Here is a 17,331-nt window from a genome sequence, read left to right on the forward strand (position 1 = left end):
CAGCGAATGAAAGCCCATGCCAGGAAGGTCCTGTACTGGCCAGGAATGGCACAGGACATAGAGAAGAAAGTAGAAATGTGTGCCACATGTCAGCAACTGCAGCCACAGAACCAAAGGGAACCTCTCCAGTCACACGAGATACCTGAACTGCCATGGTTGAAACTGGGGACTGACATATTTGAGCTGCATGGACAGTCATATCTCCTGATTGTAGACTACTTGACAAAGTACCCAGAAGTGCTAAACCTACCAGATAAGACAGCCCACTCGGTCATACAAAAGATGAAGTCGGTCTTCTCCAGACATGGGATTCCCAAAGAGTTGGTGAGTGATCATGTTCCTTTTGCAAGCTGTGAGATGCAGAAGTTTGCTGCAGAATGGGGCATCAAGCTGACACATTCTAGCCCTGGATACCCACAAGCCAATGGGCTTGCAGAAAATATGGTAAAAACTGTGAAACGCTCACTGAAGAAAGCAGCTGCAACAGGGACTGACCCACATCTGGCTTTGTTGTCATTGAGAAACACACCGGTGACGGGCCTGGATGTCTCCCCAGCGCAGATGTTGATGGGACGCGTCCTGAGAAGCCCTCTCCCGCGCACCAGTGCTGTGCTGCAACCTTCAACTCCTAAAGACGTTCATGACAGACTTCGACATCTGCAGACTCAAAGAGAGAAGTACTATAATGTGGGCACCAGGCCACTGCCTGAACTGACTCCTGGGACCACAGTGCACATGAAGACGAGGCAGGGTTGGAAACCTGCTGTTGTACTAAGCAAGAGAGTAGAGCCACGCTCTTACTGTGTGGAGTCACCGGCAGGCGTGATCTTCAGGAGAAACAGACGACACCTGAGGAGAATTCATCCGAGTCTGCTTGAGAATGCTGATCCTGAGTCCGTCGACCAGCCGGAGACTGTGTACGATGACCCACAGACCCTGCAGGACGAGACACCCGCCACTGAGGCCCTGAACAACCAGAACTCCCAGTCCGGCACGTGCGGCGCTACACGCCACACCAGATCTGGGAGGGCTGTCGTTCCGCCTGCGCGGTACAGAGACTATGACACGAGCCAACGCTGAAGGTTGTGCTCCACCGGTGGGCCATGTTCTGGAACCTCTGACCCCAAAGAAGAAACACATGCTTGGCAATCACACAGTTAAACGTTAAACTTGCATGAAACACATTGACAGGAACCCCGCACTCTTAAAACCTTTTCACACAGCACACGTGGACTTTTCCATGCCATGAGTATTTTTTTTATTTTGTTTCTGTGCTCTACCTAAGTTCATTTTTGCCACTATGTTGCTAAAAAAAAAAAAAAAAAAAAAAAAAAAAAAAAAAAAAAACGACAAAGGAGAGAATAGGTGTGGCATAGCTGTTCGTGATAATGATGTTTGAGTCCATGCTACATTGTTTATTTTTGCACTCTTGTTCAGCAGTTGAAAAGTTAACCTTTTTTCCTTAAGAAAGGAGGATGTGATGTACTGTACTCGTGGTTCGATTGAGAGTACTGCATTGTTGTTGTCGTGATTGATTGCTCATGTCTGACTGATCTCCCGGACTCACATTCAGAGTATAAAGTATACACACTGCTGCTACACTGGTGTCCTGTCCAGTTATTATTATACCTCATAGTCCAAGACTTAACAATAGTGAACAGGTACAAAGAACAACGAAATTGGAGCAGATCCCCTAAGGTGCATACACAATAATATAGTAATATAAGTAGTAAAAAAGATTAAAAAAATAAGTTATACATCTATATATATGTAAATATCCACATACATGCATATGCATATATATACATATACACATACATATACATATATACATACATATACATATATATATTATTGCACATTGAAACAGTGTGATGCCTGAGTATTTATGGACTTAACAAAATCCTTTTAAATAACAAATTAAATTAGAAAAGTCTGGAATCAAGGGGGTCTTGATTTTCATTAAAAGCTACCTAACCTTCAAAGAGGATGCAATATTTGAAACTTAGAGAATACAAGCTTAAGCATAACTTGTGGTGTACCTCAGTGGTCAATACAAGGACCAAAATTGTTCCACCTTTATATAAAGTCACAAAGGACTTGTACTTAGTATTATTTTCAGATGATATTACCTTGGTTGGTTCAGGAGAGAACTCAGTGGAGATAACAAGAGGGATGAATAACTGAAAACAATTGGTTTGATGAAAATAGACTAAACTGAAGTAAAACTAAAATAATTATATTCTGAAATGATACACAAGATATTCAAACACAAATACAAATAGATGCTATAGACCAGGGGTCTCAAACACGCGGCTCGCGGGCCAATTGCGGCCCGCGAGACGTTATTTTGCGGCCCCCACCTTAATATGACAGTTTAATGTTAGTGCGGCCCGCAAGTTTTAAATGAATGGCGCTGGACAGCGTTGTGTGCGGAGCTGAAGGAATCTACCAATCACAGTGTGCTATAAGGCTATCAATAATTGTCGAGGGTGTGCCGTGATGGCACTGCCTTTAGTGTCGTCTAGAAACTGTCACCGCATCATCTTTTTCTCCATAATAACAGCGTGCCGGCCTAGACATATGGGTGAGGCTTCTGCAGACACACACAAGTTATTGCAAGACATACTTGAGGAACAGCCATACATGTCACACTGAGGGTGGTCATATTTTATTTTATTTATTTTTCAACACTGTTACAAATATGCGCCACACTGTGAACCCACATCAAACAAACCCCCTCTCGTTGTCTCCAGACAGAGATGATTTTTTATGCAATATTTCTTTGTTGAGCACAGGGGCACCCCAACGTGTCTTATTTCATTTCATTTCATTTCATTTTTATTTATCTCCTTTATTGATGTGCATCTTTGATCGATAGACAATTATACCTCCATCCATCCATGCATCCATCTTCTTCCGCTTATCCGAGGTCGGGTCGCGGGGGCAGCAGCCTAAGCAGGGAAACCCAGACTTCCCTCTACCCAGCCACTTCGTCCAGCTCCTCCCGGGGGATCCCGAGGCGTTCCCAGGCCAGCCGGGAGACATAGTCTTCCCAACGTGTCCTGGGTCTTCCCCGTGGCCTCCTACCGGTCGGACGTGCCCTAAACACCTCCCTAGGGAGGCGTTCGGGTGGCATCCTGACCAGATGCCCGAACCACCTCATCTGGCTTCTCTCGATGTGGAGGAGCAGCGGCTTTACTTTGAGCTCCCCCCGGATGACAGAGCTTCTCACCCTATCTCTAAGGGAGAGCCCCGCCACCCGGCGGAGGAAACTCATTTCGGCCGCTTGTACCCGTGATCTTGTCCTTTCGGTCATAACCCAAAGCTCATGACCATAGGTGAAGATGGGAACGTAGATCGACCGGTAAATTGAGAGCTTTGCCTTCCGGCTCAGCTCCTTCTTCACCACAACGGATCGATACAGCGTCCGCATTACTGAAGACGCCGCACCGATCTGCCTGTCGATCTCACGATCCACTCTTCCCTCACTCGTGAACAAGACTCCGAGGTACTTGAACTCCTCCACTTGGGGCAGGGTCTCCTCCCCAACTCGGAGATGGCACTCCACCCTTTTCCGGGCAAGAACCATGGACTCGGACTTGGAGGTGCTGATTCTCATCCCAGTCGCTTCACACTCAGCTGCGAACCGATCCAGTGAGAGCTGAAGATCCTGGCCAGATGAAGCCATCAGGACCACATCATCTGCAAAAAGCAGAGACCTAATCCTGCAGCCACCAAACCAGATCCCCTGAACGCCTTGACTGCGCCTAGAAATTCTGTCCATAAAAGTTATGAACAGAATCGGTGACAAAGGGCAGCCTTGGCGGAGTCCAACCCTCACTGGAAACGTGTCCGACTTACTGCCGGCAATGCGGACCAAACTCTGGCACTGATCATACAGGGAGCGGACCGCCACAATCAGACGGTCCGATACCCCATACTCTCTGAGCACTCCCCACAGGACTTCCCGAGGCACACGGTCGAATGCCTTCTCCAAGTCCACAAAACACATGTAGACTGGTTGGGCAAACTCCCATGCACCCTCAAGGACCCTGCCGAGAGTATAGAGCTGGTCCACAGTTCCACGACCAGGACGAAAACCACACTGTTCCTCCTGAATCCGAGGTTCGACTATCCGGCGTAGCCTCCTCTCCAGCACACCTGAATAGACCTTACCGGGAATGCTGAGGAGTGTGATCCCACGATAGTTAGAACACACCCTCCGGTTCCCCTTCTTAAAGAGAGGAACCACCACCCCGGTCTGCCAATCCAGCGGTACCGACCCCGATGTCCACGCGATGCTGCAGAGTCTTGTCAACCAAGACAGCCCCACAGCATCCAGAGCCTTAAGGAACTCTGGGCGGATCTCATCCACCCCCAGGACCTTGCCACCAAGGAGCTTTTTAACTACCTCAGCAACCTCAGCCCCAGAAATAGGAGAGCCCAGCACAGATTCCCCAGGCACTGCTTCCTCATAGGAAGACGTGTTGGTGGGATTGAGGAGGTCTTCGAAGTATTCCCTCCACCGATCCACAACATCCGCAGTCGAGGTCAGCAGAACACCATCCTCACCATACACGGTGTTGATAGACTGCTTCCCCTTCCTGAGGCAGCGGATGGTGGTCCAGAATCGCTTCGAAGCCGTCCGGAAGTCGTTTTCCATGGCTTCCCCGAACTCCTCCCATGTCCGAGTTTTTGCCTCCGCGACCGCCGAAGCCGCACACCGCTTGGCCTATCGGTACCTGTCCGCTGCCTCAGGAGTCCTATGAGCCAAAAGAACCCGATAGGACTCCTTCTTCAGCTTGACGGCATCCCTCACCGCCGGTGTCAACCAACGGGTTCTAGGATTACCGCCACGACAGGCACCAACTACCTTGCGGCCACAGCTCCAATCAGCCTCCTCGACAATAGAGGCGCGGAACAAGGTCCATTCGGACTCAATGTCCAGCACCTCCCTCGTGACATGTTCAAAGTTCTTCCGGAGGTGGGAATTGAAACTCTCTCTGACAGGAGACTCTGCCAGACGTTCCCAGCAAACCCTCACAATGCGTTTGGGCCTACCAGGTCTGTCCGGCATCCTCCCCCACCATCGCAGCCAACTCACCACCAAGTGGTGATCGGTAGAAAGCTCCGCCCCTCTCTTCACCCGAGTGTCCAAAACATGAGGCCGCAAATCCGACGACGCAACTACAAAGTCGATCATGGAACTGCGGCCCAGGGTGTCCTGGTGCCAAGTGCACATATGGACACCCTTATGTTTGAACATGGTGTTCGTTATGGACAATCTGTGACGGGCACAAAAGTCCAATAACAAAACACCGCTCGGGTTCAGATCCGGGCAGCCATTCTTTCCAATCATGCCTCTCCAGGTTTTACTGTCGCTGCCAACATGAGCGTTGAAGTCCCCCAGTAGAACGAGGGAATCACCCGGGGGAGCACTCTCAAGTACTCCCTCGAGTGAATCCAAAAAGGCTGGGTACTCTGAGCTGCGGTTTGGCGCGTAAGCGCAAACCACAGTCAGGACCCGTTCCCCCACCCGAAGGCGGAGGGAAGCTACCCTCTCGTCCACCGGGTTGAACTCCAACATGCAGGCTCTGAGCCGGGGGGCAACAAGAATTGCCACCCCAGCCCTTCGCCTCTCACTGCCGGCAACGCCAGAGTGGAAGAGAGTCCAGCCCCTCTCGAGAGAACTGGTTCCAGAGCCCTTGCTGTGTGTCGAAGTGAGTCCGACTATGTCTAGCCGGAACTTCTCCACCTCGCGCACTAGTTCAGGCTCCTTCCCCCCCCAGCGAGGTGACGTTCCACGTCCCAAGAGCTAGCTTCTGTAGCCGAGGATCGGACCGCCAAGTGCCCTGCCTTCAGCTGCCGCCCAGTTCACATAGCACCCGACCTCTATGACCCCTGCTATGGGTCATAATTATACCTCAATTATTCAATTATACATTTACACACCAATGCCTGAGAAGGAGCAGGATGAAGAAAAATCTTATATTTTTCTGCCCCCTTCAACATAATACGTTGTCTTACTTAATGATATCATATAAACCAACAATTACATCCAAATATAACGAAAACAAACAAAAAAACACACAAAAAAACACAAGAAGTGCAAAACTTCATGAAGTACAAACCGAAAAAAAAAAAAAAAAAAAGAAGTAATATACACCTCACGGGATGATACAAAACAAATACAAAACCAGGCAAAAAATAGGTAAAATAATAAATATAAAGCAAAATGTAAACCCTTATGGCTGTCCATATGATCTTATTGTTCTGTCTTTATATATTTTTTCAATTGGAATATATTTTTACAATCTTTTATCTCATTGTAAAGAGAATTCCATAGTTTAACCCCCACCACTGATATGCACATTTGTTTTAAAGTTGTCCTAGAATACTGATGTTGGAAATGACCTTTTCTTCTATGCTCTTCATTCTCAGAAGTGATGACAAACATTTTTTGTAAATTTGCTGGTAATGTTTTACTTTTAGCCTTAAACATGACACATAATGTCTGTAACTTTACTAGCTCCTGTAATTTCAATAAACCCGAATTAATAAATACTATGTTAGTGTGTTCTAAGTAATCTACTTTATGAATAATCCTTATAGCTCTTTTCTGTAGTTGATACAGAGAAAGTTGCGGTGCACAAGGAATACAATTTGAAACGTCATTATGCAACTAGACATGCTGAGGAGTATGCAAAATACCAGGAAGATGAGAGAATGAACCGGGTTGCAAATTTTAAAACCAGTCTACTGAGGCAACAAGATTTCGTCAAGAAAGCAAGCGAAAAGAGCGATGCAGCAGTCAAAGCTAGCTACATGGTGAGTGAGATGGTTGCTAGGGCGGGAAAGCCATTCAAAGAAGGTGAATTCATTAAAAAGTGCATGTTAGATTTTTTTTAAGAAATCTTTTCTTGCGGCCCAGCCTCACCCAGTTTATGCATCCAGTGGCCCCCAGGTAAATTGAGTTTGAGACCCCTGCTATAAACCTTGATATAATGAAAGAAAACATAAATCTTGGTATAATAATAAATGACAAAAATGAGTTGGAAATCTTGCATTAGAAAAGTACAACATAACGTAGGGAGCAATATATAAATAAACATTAATGGTATATTAGTACTGGACCAGAAATCGATCCATATTCTTTACTGTTTGCCAGAGCTACCATATCGGAGTTATTGTGTAGACATATGGCGAAAAAAAGTAAAAGTACATCCACAAACTGTCTTACAAAAAGGTCAGTTAGGGTACAATATAATGTTGGTTATAGAGAACATTTAAACCTTTTCTTTATTAAATCACAAATACTGAAGTTTACTGATCTGGTACAACTAAAACAGCTAAAATCATGTATGGAGAAAGATAACTTTATGGAAAAATTCAATTCAAAATATTGGTATGCTCGTACAACACTTAAAACCTTTAGAATATCAGTATGTGGGATTACATCATAGAAGGGAGTAAACAAGGAACTCGAACAATGTACTAAATTGAAGTGTTTTAAGAAACAGTTAAAATTCCAATTATTTTCAATGTACAAGGAAGAATCTTCAACCTAAATAATAAATCAGGTATACATGCACCTTCTATACTTCTACCACACTTTTGTCAAACTGACCTGGAAATAATGTACATCAATAAAGCACTATGTTTTTCTTACTAAATATATTTGTTATTTCAATAAATTGCATGTACTGTATACAACTGCATTTTTTATTATGTTGCCTCAAAAAAAAGAAAAGAAAGAAATATAATGTGTTTTCCGACCAGGCAAAAAACATCATATTAACATATAATCCAAAAATATTTTGTTGAATTGTATTTAATAACCGAATGCATAGGCAATTGTGTAATTATATCATGAGTTGATTATATATTAAATACATATACTCTAAATCCCTACTCATGTTTGGACGTGCTGAAGTGTGAAACTTAAAATATGTAATGTATCACCGTGCATTCTTATTTATATGTTCGAAATAAACAAAAACAAAAAATAAAATAGAGCACAAGCACATTGAGACTAAAAAATACATACTGGTCTAAAAAAAAAAGCAGTTAAATGTACATGGGTTGAATGCAGAGATTCATTTCACAGTATGTGGTAAATGTGATAAATACAATTCAGTTCTTCCTAATTGTGTCCTGGTGGATTAGAATACACAAACAGTATTTTTGCCTTGAGGGTGCTTTGGAACTATGTAGCAATGAATATTTTCAAGTTAAGGTCATACAAACTATTCGGCCAGTGAAATACATGAAACTGTTACAAAGCTGTACTGTGAAAATCATCTGGTCCTAGTAGTGTTATCATGTTCTCTCACCACACATCACGTCATCTTCTCTTTCCACAAGGTCAATGAACACTCTTGACTGTGAAAGTTGCCCTCTTGTCACTTTGTTCCACTTTCTCAGGCATTGTTCATGCTTTCTGTGCATTTGAATATATAGCAGGGGTCTCTAACATTTAGTTTGTTAGCTGACACCATCACCTCATTTTAAGTATCTAATCAACATTCAGACAGTGTGCATCTATGACAAGTTACCAGAAAACATCAAAGACATTGACCGCACTGTTTGAGTGGAGATCTGCTTCGTAAATGAGATACAATTTAACACTTTATTCTTTGTTTGTTTTTGTCAAAGTAGCTCTGATAGCGATGAATTGATTGTAAATCATGTAAATAATTCAATGTGATTATCTTGCGTGATGACTGTATTATGATGATAGTATATATGATAGTATATATCTGTATCACGAATCAATTTAAGTGGACCCCGACTTAAACAAGTTGAAAAACTTATTCGGGTGTTACCATTTAGTGGTCAATTGTACGGAATATGTACTTCACTGTGCAACTTACTAATAAAAGTCTCAATCAATCAATCAATGCAGGGATTATCCAGCCTGGCGCTGCCTAGTTCTAGTTTAACAGACTCCTCACCTGGACTAGCAGACTCTGTAATTGCCTGTGACCGGGCTTGCTCTAGTGTAGTTAGTCAAGTGTGACTCAAACAGAAATCTATGTACTAGGCAGGATAATGGCGCTTTCCTGGTTAGGGTGAATGTCATCTCTCATCAGCAAGCCTGGTTTGCCCCAGAAAGAGGACCAATTATCAATAAACGTTAGTCCCTGTTGTCTACAGAGGCTAGAAAGCCACTTGTTAAGCGAGACTAATCTGCTATATCTCTCATCATTGTCTCTCGCAGGCAGGGGGCCAGAGACAATTACTCGATGCCTGGACATCTTTCTAGCGAGATCACAAGTCCTGGCTTTCTCTTTGTAATCTCTGACTGTCTCATCCTAGTGTCATTGGAGCCAACGTGTACAACTATGTTCGCATAACTAGTGGTGCGATTAGCCTGTCGTACGTGTTTACTAGGCCTGTTGCGAGTTAGCTCCCTAAGATTATATTTAATTCCCCGGGAATACACTTAATTGTGGTTGGTTTGCCAAGCTTTATGTTTCGGGTGATGGAGTCCCCTATGACTAAGGTGTGGTGCCCGGTAGACTGGGGTGTAGGACTAGCTAAAGGGCTAAATCTATTATGCGTCCCAACCGGTTCACCGTAGCTTATAGGCCGCTTAGGACTGCTATAAACTGGGCTAGTTAGCTCGCTACAGCTAACACTAGCAGATGTGTCCGCAACATCTAAAGTTATGAGATTACTCTGCTCTAACTGGCGGACACGGCCCTCTAGCATAGCCAGCCTATCCATGAGTAAGGTGCACGAAGCGCAGGAAGCCATACTCACGGTATTTTCTGTCACCGAGTGAAGTTCCTGCTGTCTTCCGGAAAGTGGTTGCAATGTGTGGGGAGTAGATTCCTTCCTTTCTCCGCGCTAGCTTCGTTAGCTTAGCAGCTAGCTAGCTGAGGAAGGGGTGGTGAGACAGAGATCGGGTGATTTGCAAGTTAAATAGGACTACTAAATATGTTTGTGAAGTAGTAAAGAAAAGCAGTCAGCGAGCAGTCAGCGAGCAGTCACTCACGGCCAAATGTGTCTAACTCTGGGGTCAGCAACGTTTTTTCTCTCTTTAGCTTCAGCCTTGCCCTCATGGCTCCCTGGACCTCTTTTAGAGATGTGTGAAAATGGAAAAAGATGAAGAAAAAAAAAAATTCTTTGTTTTAATGTATTTTCTGTAGAGAACAAACATGACACAAACCTTCGTAATCGTTAGAAATCCCACTGTTCATGTTAAACATGCTTCACTGATGAGAGTATTTGGCAAGCACCGTTTTGTCCTACTCATTTCGGCGATACTTGAACTCATCGTAGTTTGTTTACATGTACAACTTTCTCCAACGCTGCCACAGAAAGACGTGTTTTATGCCACTCCTTTTTCTCATTTTGTCCACCAAATCTTTTTTTATGCTCTGAAGAGCAGAGAAACCTGCAAAACAGGCTGACAAAACATTTGTCACCATTAAAAAAATCTAAACAATGTGAACTTTAGATTGGTAGTTTTTAGCATTGAACATAGCAATAAATTCCATTTGGGGTTGATCGTCACGTTCTCTTTAGGGTGGCTTGTCACATATATTCATAATTTCATACATATCACATAAACAGTGCAGTGGGCTAGCCTACAGATGTGCCTCTTCTTCATGTTCCTTGCCAGTTTTGTGTTCAGATGAATTATGATTATTTGTCAACTTGTCAATGCAATTAAGCTTCTTATGTCTTCTTGACTGAAAAAAATATATTTCCCATAAAAATATCAATGTGACAACCAATCCCCGAGAGCAGAGGGGTCTAAAGTGCGGCCCGGGGGCCATTTGCGGGCCCCAAGTAATTTTTCAACGGTCCGCGAAAAAAATATATTAAAAGTGGAATACAAGAGCAATCGGGTGTAATGTAACGAGAACATGTTGTGTCAGAAAGTGTTTTAGTTTGATCTCATTCTGAGGCAGTTTTAAGATGTTAGGTTTCCTGTGGTCTTATTTTGGCGATCCAGTCTGGGATGTCATTTCCTGTTTGTAGCGTTTTTTTCTGCTTAATATGGGTTCTCGGGTGATGGTGTAAACAGCATTGTGTGCGTTCCTGACTAAAATGTAAGTACACGGCGAATATAGCATTGTTATTAATGCTAAAATGCCTATACAGTGTTACATGTAGCTTCAACTAAGTGTTTGTTTGCAGTAATGTTTCTGCATGAAGATATAATTCGCCAGCTCAACTTTCGCCCTTTTAATGGCGAACTTCCTGTTACACGGTAGTTAACCTATCCTAACACTAGAGGGCGACATAATCCACGTTTAAAGCACTGTCTAAAATCAACAGTGCTTATTCTCCATTCAACCCTAATGGACTGTTTTAGTAGTCCATGTACATTTGTTTATATATTTGTTTTATAACACATCGTAGAGTATATTACATTATATATAGAATTATAAATATCCTGTTATATTATTGCATAATATATTGCCTAAATGTATCCTAACCATTCTTTGTATGTGTTCACTTTAGAGCAGTGGTCCCCAACCTTTTTGTAACTGCGGACCGGTCAAAGCTTGAAAATTTGTCCCACGGACTGGGGGGTGAACAACAAATGTCGTAACTGTATGAATATGGGACAGATATTACATGTTTTACTTCTTTCGACTAATTTTCGATCATTATTTATTTTAAATGTTATCTTTTGTTTGACCTTAAATTACTGAAATCAAACATACAAACATCCCTGTGATGTGTTTAGTTGTCACAATATGTCTTTGGTACATCATCCTGACATTGAGTCGGGAAATGAGAGGATACACATTTCAAGTCAACATGTAGAGATGTTTTGATGATGAGCAATGTTTTTATTACTTTTACTTTTTCATTTTCATCAGGACCGCACATCCCTGCAATTGCAACGATGATAACACTCAGTTGACTGTCAGAGAAGTATTAATTCAACAATACATTATTATTGCGGGTCCAATTTATAGTGGTTTAGGACTACAATGTTGAATGCTTCAATTTGTCTATCAATATTTGGAATGTGTGTAGCTTTAGAACAGTGGTTCTCAAACATTTTTGCTTTTTTTTTTACCAAGTAACATCTCAGAAAACACTTGGCTCTCCAAGTCCCTCCATAATGACCAACATTAAAATACAGCAACATAATAGGCCTAAGTATTCATTCAAAACAAGGCAGAGGTTTCATTTAACAAGTCGATTTAATATTTTTGGCCACTGTAACATTACACACAGTTTGAACAAGTAACACTGTGTTTGTACTATATATAGGACAATATCAATCAACTGATTCTTTGGTTTGATTGATTTATTGATTGATTGAAACTTTTATTAGTAGATTGCACAGTGAAGTACAAATTCCGTACAATTGACCACTAAATGGTAACACCCGAATAAGTTTTTCAACTTGTTTAAGTCCACTTAAATTGATTCATGATACTGATATATACTATCATCATAATACAGTCATCACACAAGATAATCATCAGAGTATATACATTGAATTATTTACAATCCGGGGTGTGGGATATGGAGGGGGGGTTTAGGTTTGGTTGATATCAACACTACAGTCATCAACAATTGCATTAAGGCTGCAGTTAACGATTATTTTTCTATTGATTAATCTATAGATTATTTTTTCGATTAATCGGTTAATCTATAGATTTATTTATTTTTTCGATTAATCTATAGATTTTTTTTCCTTTTACCGATAATTTTTTTATTTAAAATGAAGATGAAAAAATAAATGTAGGCCAGTTTTTTCAAAAGGCATGGCTTTTATTTACAAAAAAAAAAGTATGTCCACTCAGTCAACATTGACAACAACATGGCAAAATATTCTGTAACAATGTAAACATTTAAAACTTTTAACATTTAACAAAATTAAAAGTAGCTTATTTGCTTTTTAACGTGCAAATATAAAAGTAAACATCCAGTGCAAATCTTAATATTCTGCAATAGTATAAGCATTTCAAAACTAAAAGTATTGCTTATTTTGCTTTAAAATGTGCAAAAATAAAGATAAACATCCAATACAAAAAAGTGCAAAACGAAATATTCTGTAACAACAGTGTAAACATTTCAACAAAAGTGAAAGTATTGCTTATTTGCTAAATTGTGCAAAAATAAAGATAAACATCCAATACAAAAAAGTGCCAATCTAAATATTCTGGAGCACTGTAAACATTAAGTATTGCTTTTAAAATGTGCAAAATAAACATCCAGTCCAACACAGTACACAATAACCAATTCTACTCATTCCAGTGAGTGACTAACAGTTGTAATGAAGAAAGGTTAGCATGTCTACATGCTCTGGTGTGAGGCTGCTTCTTTTCTTGTTTACAATATTCCCAGCAGCTGAAAATAGGCGCTCAGAAGGGGTCGATGTGGCTGGAACTGAGAGGTAATTAGCCTTCACCTCAAGGCAGGACTGCGAGTGAGCTGAGCTGCAGTTTAAGTTTCTAGAAGGTCAACGGGCTCATAGTGATGTTACTAGTAGTTGACTGGGAGGTGTTTATTATCATTTGGGGAGAGTCCGCTGCCTGATGCTCACCTGCTAAACACCTATCTGCTCGACGCTGAAGCGCTGACTACATGCGCTCTGAATACGCACTGCTGATTGGCTGTTAACGCTCTGAGTACGCACTGCTGATTGGCTGTTAACGCTTTGTGTGTACCAATCAGATGGTTATGTTGGTGGGACAATGCTGGGTGCTGAGACAGAGGCAGAAGGAGCAAAGCAGCTTGTTAAGACTTTAGCTTAAAAACTCGTTCGGTACACCCCCGTACCGAACCGAAAGCCCCGTACCCAGGGCCGGCCCGTGGCATAGGCCGTATAGGCAAATACTAAGGGCGCCGTCCATCAGGGGGCGCCACGGCAGTGCCACAAATGTTGGAGGAAAAAAAAAAAAAAAAAAAGTTGGTACTATTATTTCTAAATACAAAAAATAATCCCACGTTAATTAAAATGCAAAGTAAAGCCTATTTAATAGAAATATTATTTGTTACAACCTTACGCCTCCCCTGCCCCCGCACGGTGCGCCCCCTCCCTTCCCGTATCATGACTCTTTTTGGACGTCACCACACCAAAAAAATAAACACAAGATGTCAAAACGGCCAAAACTGTCAGGTGCCCAGGGAAGAAAAAATAGAAAAGAAGAGGAGGAGAAACGAGAAAAAGACAGTAGCAGGTAGGTAACGTTAGCCTACATGAAATTATTTGTCTGTTACAGACTGTGATAGTAACCTGGCTTTTTAGCATTAAGCTAATGTTACATGATTCGGCAATTGCTAATCAATAAATAGCTAGTTCTGTTTTAACGTCGGGTTAATATTGTGGAGGGGGCTAAATTGTTATGGAAAATAATAATGTAACGTTAGGTAATTACAGTACTCCCTGGTGTACAGTCATTTGTAAGTCATTCTAGTTAATGCAATATTAAAAAGCACAAATAGAGAACTCTGGGATGCCCTTTTTTTGTAATATAGTTGTTAAAGTCATACTGGTTTGATATCTATATTTATATTGTATTTTTTATTTATTTTATGCAACTTGTTGACACGTTTCATTTTGTGTTTATGTATGTAAAAAATATTGTATTTCATATATTCATTTTTTATTTTTTGTATTCATTTATTTATTCATTTTTTATTTTATTTTGTTAACTATTCTGATTGTTGATTTGCTTTCTTTAAGTAAAAAAAAAAGGTCAAAGACAAAGCTATTTGGTTTCTTGTGAGTATATACACTTCACTGCCGATGTGGGGGGGGCGCCACCTAAAATCTTGCCTAGGGCGCCAGATTGGTTAGGGCCGGGCCTGCCCGTACCGAAACAGTTCAATACAAAACACGTACCGTTACACCCCTAGCAGATACAAATGACACATTCATGTTTTTGTGTAATGATGACAACGTATACTCACGCGGACGATTGACTAGTTGATGGTTGATGGTTTTCTTTTCAAATGTTCGTTCATAGCCGTTGTGCTGCTATGATAGGCCATTTCCGCTCGACACAGTGTGCATATAACAACATTATTAGGCCGTGTATTGAAATACTCCCACACTTTTGACGACTTTTGGCGTGCTTTTTCCCCCTCGCTCGCACCGCTCGCATCGTCTGCTTTGCGCTCCGCCATGACGGTAGTGTGACATAAATATGTGACGCGTCGACGCACAAAAACGTCGACGCATCGTTTCAGCCTTAAATTGCATCATCAGAGAAATGGACATTGGAACAGTGTAGGACTGACTTGGTAGGATATGTACAGCAAGTAGTGGAGAGAGAGGAGATTCTATAGAGAAATCACGTTCCTTGGTTGACCTTTTTGATTACCTTGGTTGCCATTTTATCACAGGAAAGATTAGCCTCTAGAATGGAAGTTGACTGTCAGTGGTCTAGTGGTGTACCACTAGATGGAACCTGCGGACCACTATGGTACACGGAGCACAGTTTATTTAGAATGTAGGCTACTGTGACCCAACTCTCTTGTTTGAGTCACACATTAAGAGTGTTACTAAAACGGCCTTCTTTCATCTCTGTAATATCGCTAAAATTCATTCCATTTTGTCCACTAGCGACGCTGAGATCATTATTCATTCGTTCATTACGTCTCGTCTCGATTACTGTAACGTATTATTTTCGGGTCTCCCTATGTCTAGCATTAAAAGATTACACTTGGTAAAAAATGCGGCTGCTAGACTTTTGACAAGAACAAGAAAGTTTGATCATATTACGCCCATACTGGCTCACCTGCACTGGCTTCCTGTGCACTTAAGATGTGAGTTTAAGGTTTTACTACTTGCGTATAAAATACTACACGGTCTAGCTCCAGCCTATCTTGCCGATTGTATTCTACCATATGTCCCGGCAAGAAATCTGCGTTCAAAGAACTCCGGCTTATTAGTGATTCCCAGAGCCCAAAAAAAGTCTGTGGGCTATAGAGCGTTTTCTATTCGGGCTCCAATACTCTGGAAAGCCCTCCCGGTAACAGTTAGAGATGCTACCTCAGTAGAAGCATTTAAGTCCCATCTTAAAGGCCTACTGAAATGATTTTTTTTTAGTTAAACGGGAATAGCAGATCCATTCTATGTGTCATACTTGATAATTTCGCGATATTGCCATATTTTTGCTGAAAGGATTTAGTATAGAACAACGACGATAAAGTTCGCAACTTTTGGTCTCTGATAAAAAAAAGCCTTGCCCCTACCGGAAGTAGCGTGACGTAGTCAGTTGTTCACTTCCTCATATTTTCCTATTGTTTTCAACGCAGCTAGAGCGATTCAGACCGAGAAAGCGACGATTACCCCATTAATTTGAGCGAAGATGAAAGATTTGTGGATGAGGAACGTTAGAGTGACGGACTAGAATGCAGTGCAAGACATATATTTTTTCGCTCTGACCGTAACTTAGGTACAAGCTGGCTCATTTGACTCCACGCTCTCTCCTTTTTCTATTGTGGATCACGGATTTGTATTTTAAACCACCTCGGATACTATATCCTCTTGAAAATGAGAGTCGAGAACGCAAAATGGACATTCACAGTGACTTTTATCTCCACGACAATACATCGGCGAAGCTCTTTAGCTACTGAGCTAACGTGATAGCATCTGACTCAAATGCAGATAGAAACAAAATAAATAAATCCCTGACTGGAAGGATAGACAGAAGATCAACAATACTATTAAACCATGAACATGTAACTACACGGTTAATAATTCTCAGCCTGGCAAAGCTTAACAATGCTGTTGCTAACGACGCTGAAGCTAACTTAACAACTTAGCAACCGGACCTCACAGAGCTATGATAAAAACATTAGCGCTCCACCTACGCCAGCCAGCCCTCATCTGCTCATCAACACCCGTGCTCACCTGCGTTCCAGCGATCGACGGCGCGACGAAGGACTTCACATGATCACAGATGCGGTTGGCGGCTAGCATCGGTTGGTGGCTAGCATCGGCTAGCGCGTCTGCTATCCAAGTAAGTCCTCCTTGTGTTGCTACAGCCAGCCGCTAATACACCGATCCCACGTACAACTTTCTTCTTTGCAATCTCCATTGTTCATTAAACAAATTGCAAAAGATTCACCAACACAGATGTCCAGAATACTGTGGAATTATGAAATGAAAACAGAGATTTTTGTATTGGCCTCAATGGGGGAGCCATACCTCTGTTCTACTGGCTACGTCACGCGCATACGTCATATCCAAAGGAGTTTTTCAACCGGAAGTTTAGCGGGAAATTTAAAATTGCACTTTATAAATTAACCCGGCCGTATTGGCATGTGTTGCAATGTTAAGATTTCATCATTGATATATAAACTATCAGACTGCGTGGTCGGTAGTAGTGGCTTTCA

Source organism: Entelurus aequoreus, linkage group LG22 (assembly GCF_033978785.1).
Source record: "Entelurus aequoreus isolate RoL-2023_Sb linkage group LG22, RoL_Eaeq_v1.1, whole genome shotgun sequence".
Taxonomy (NCBI): domain Eukaryota; kingdom Metazoa; phylum Chordata; class Actinopteri; order Syngnathiformes; family Syngnathidae; genus Entelurus; species Entelurus aequoreus.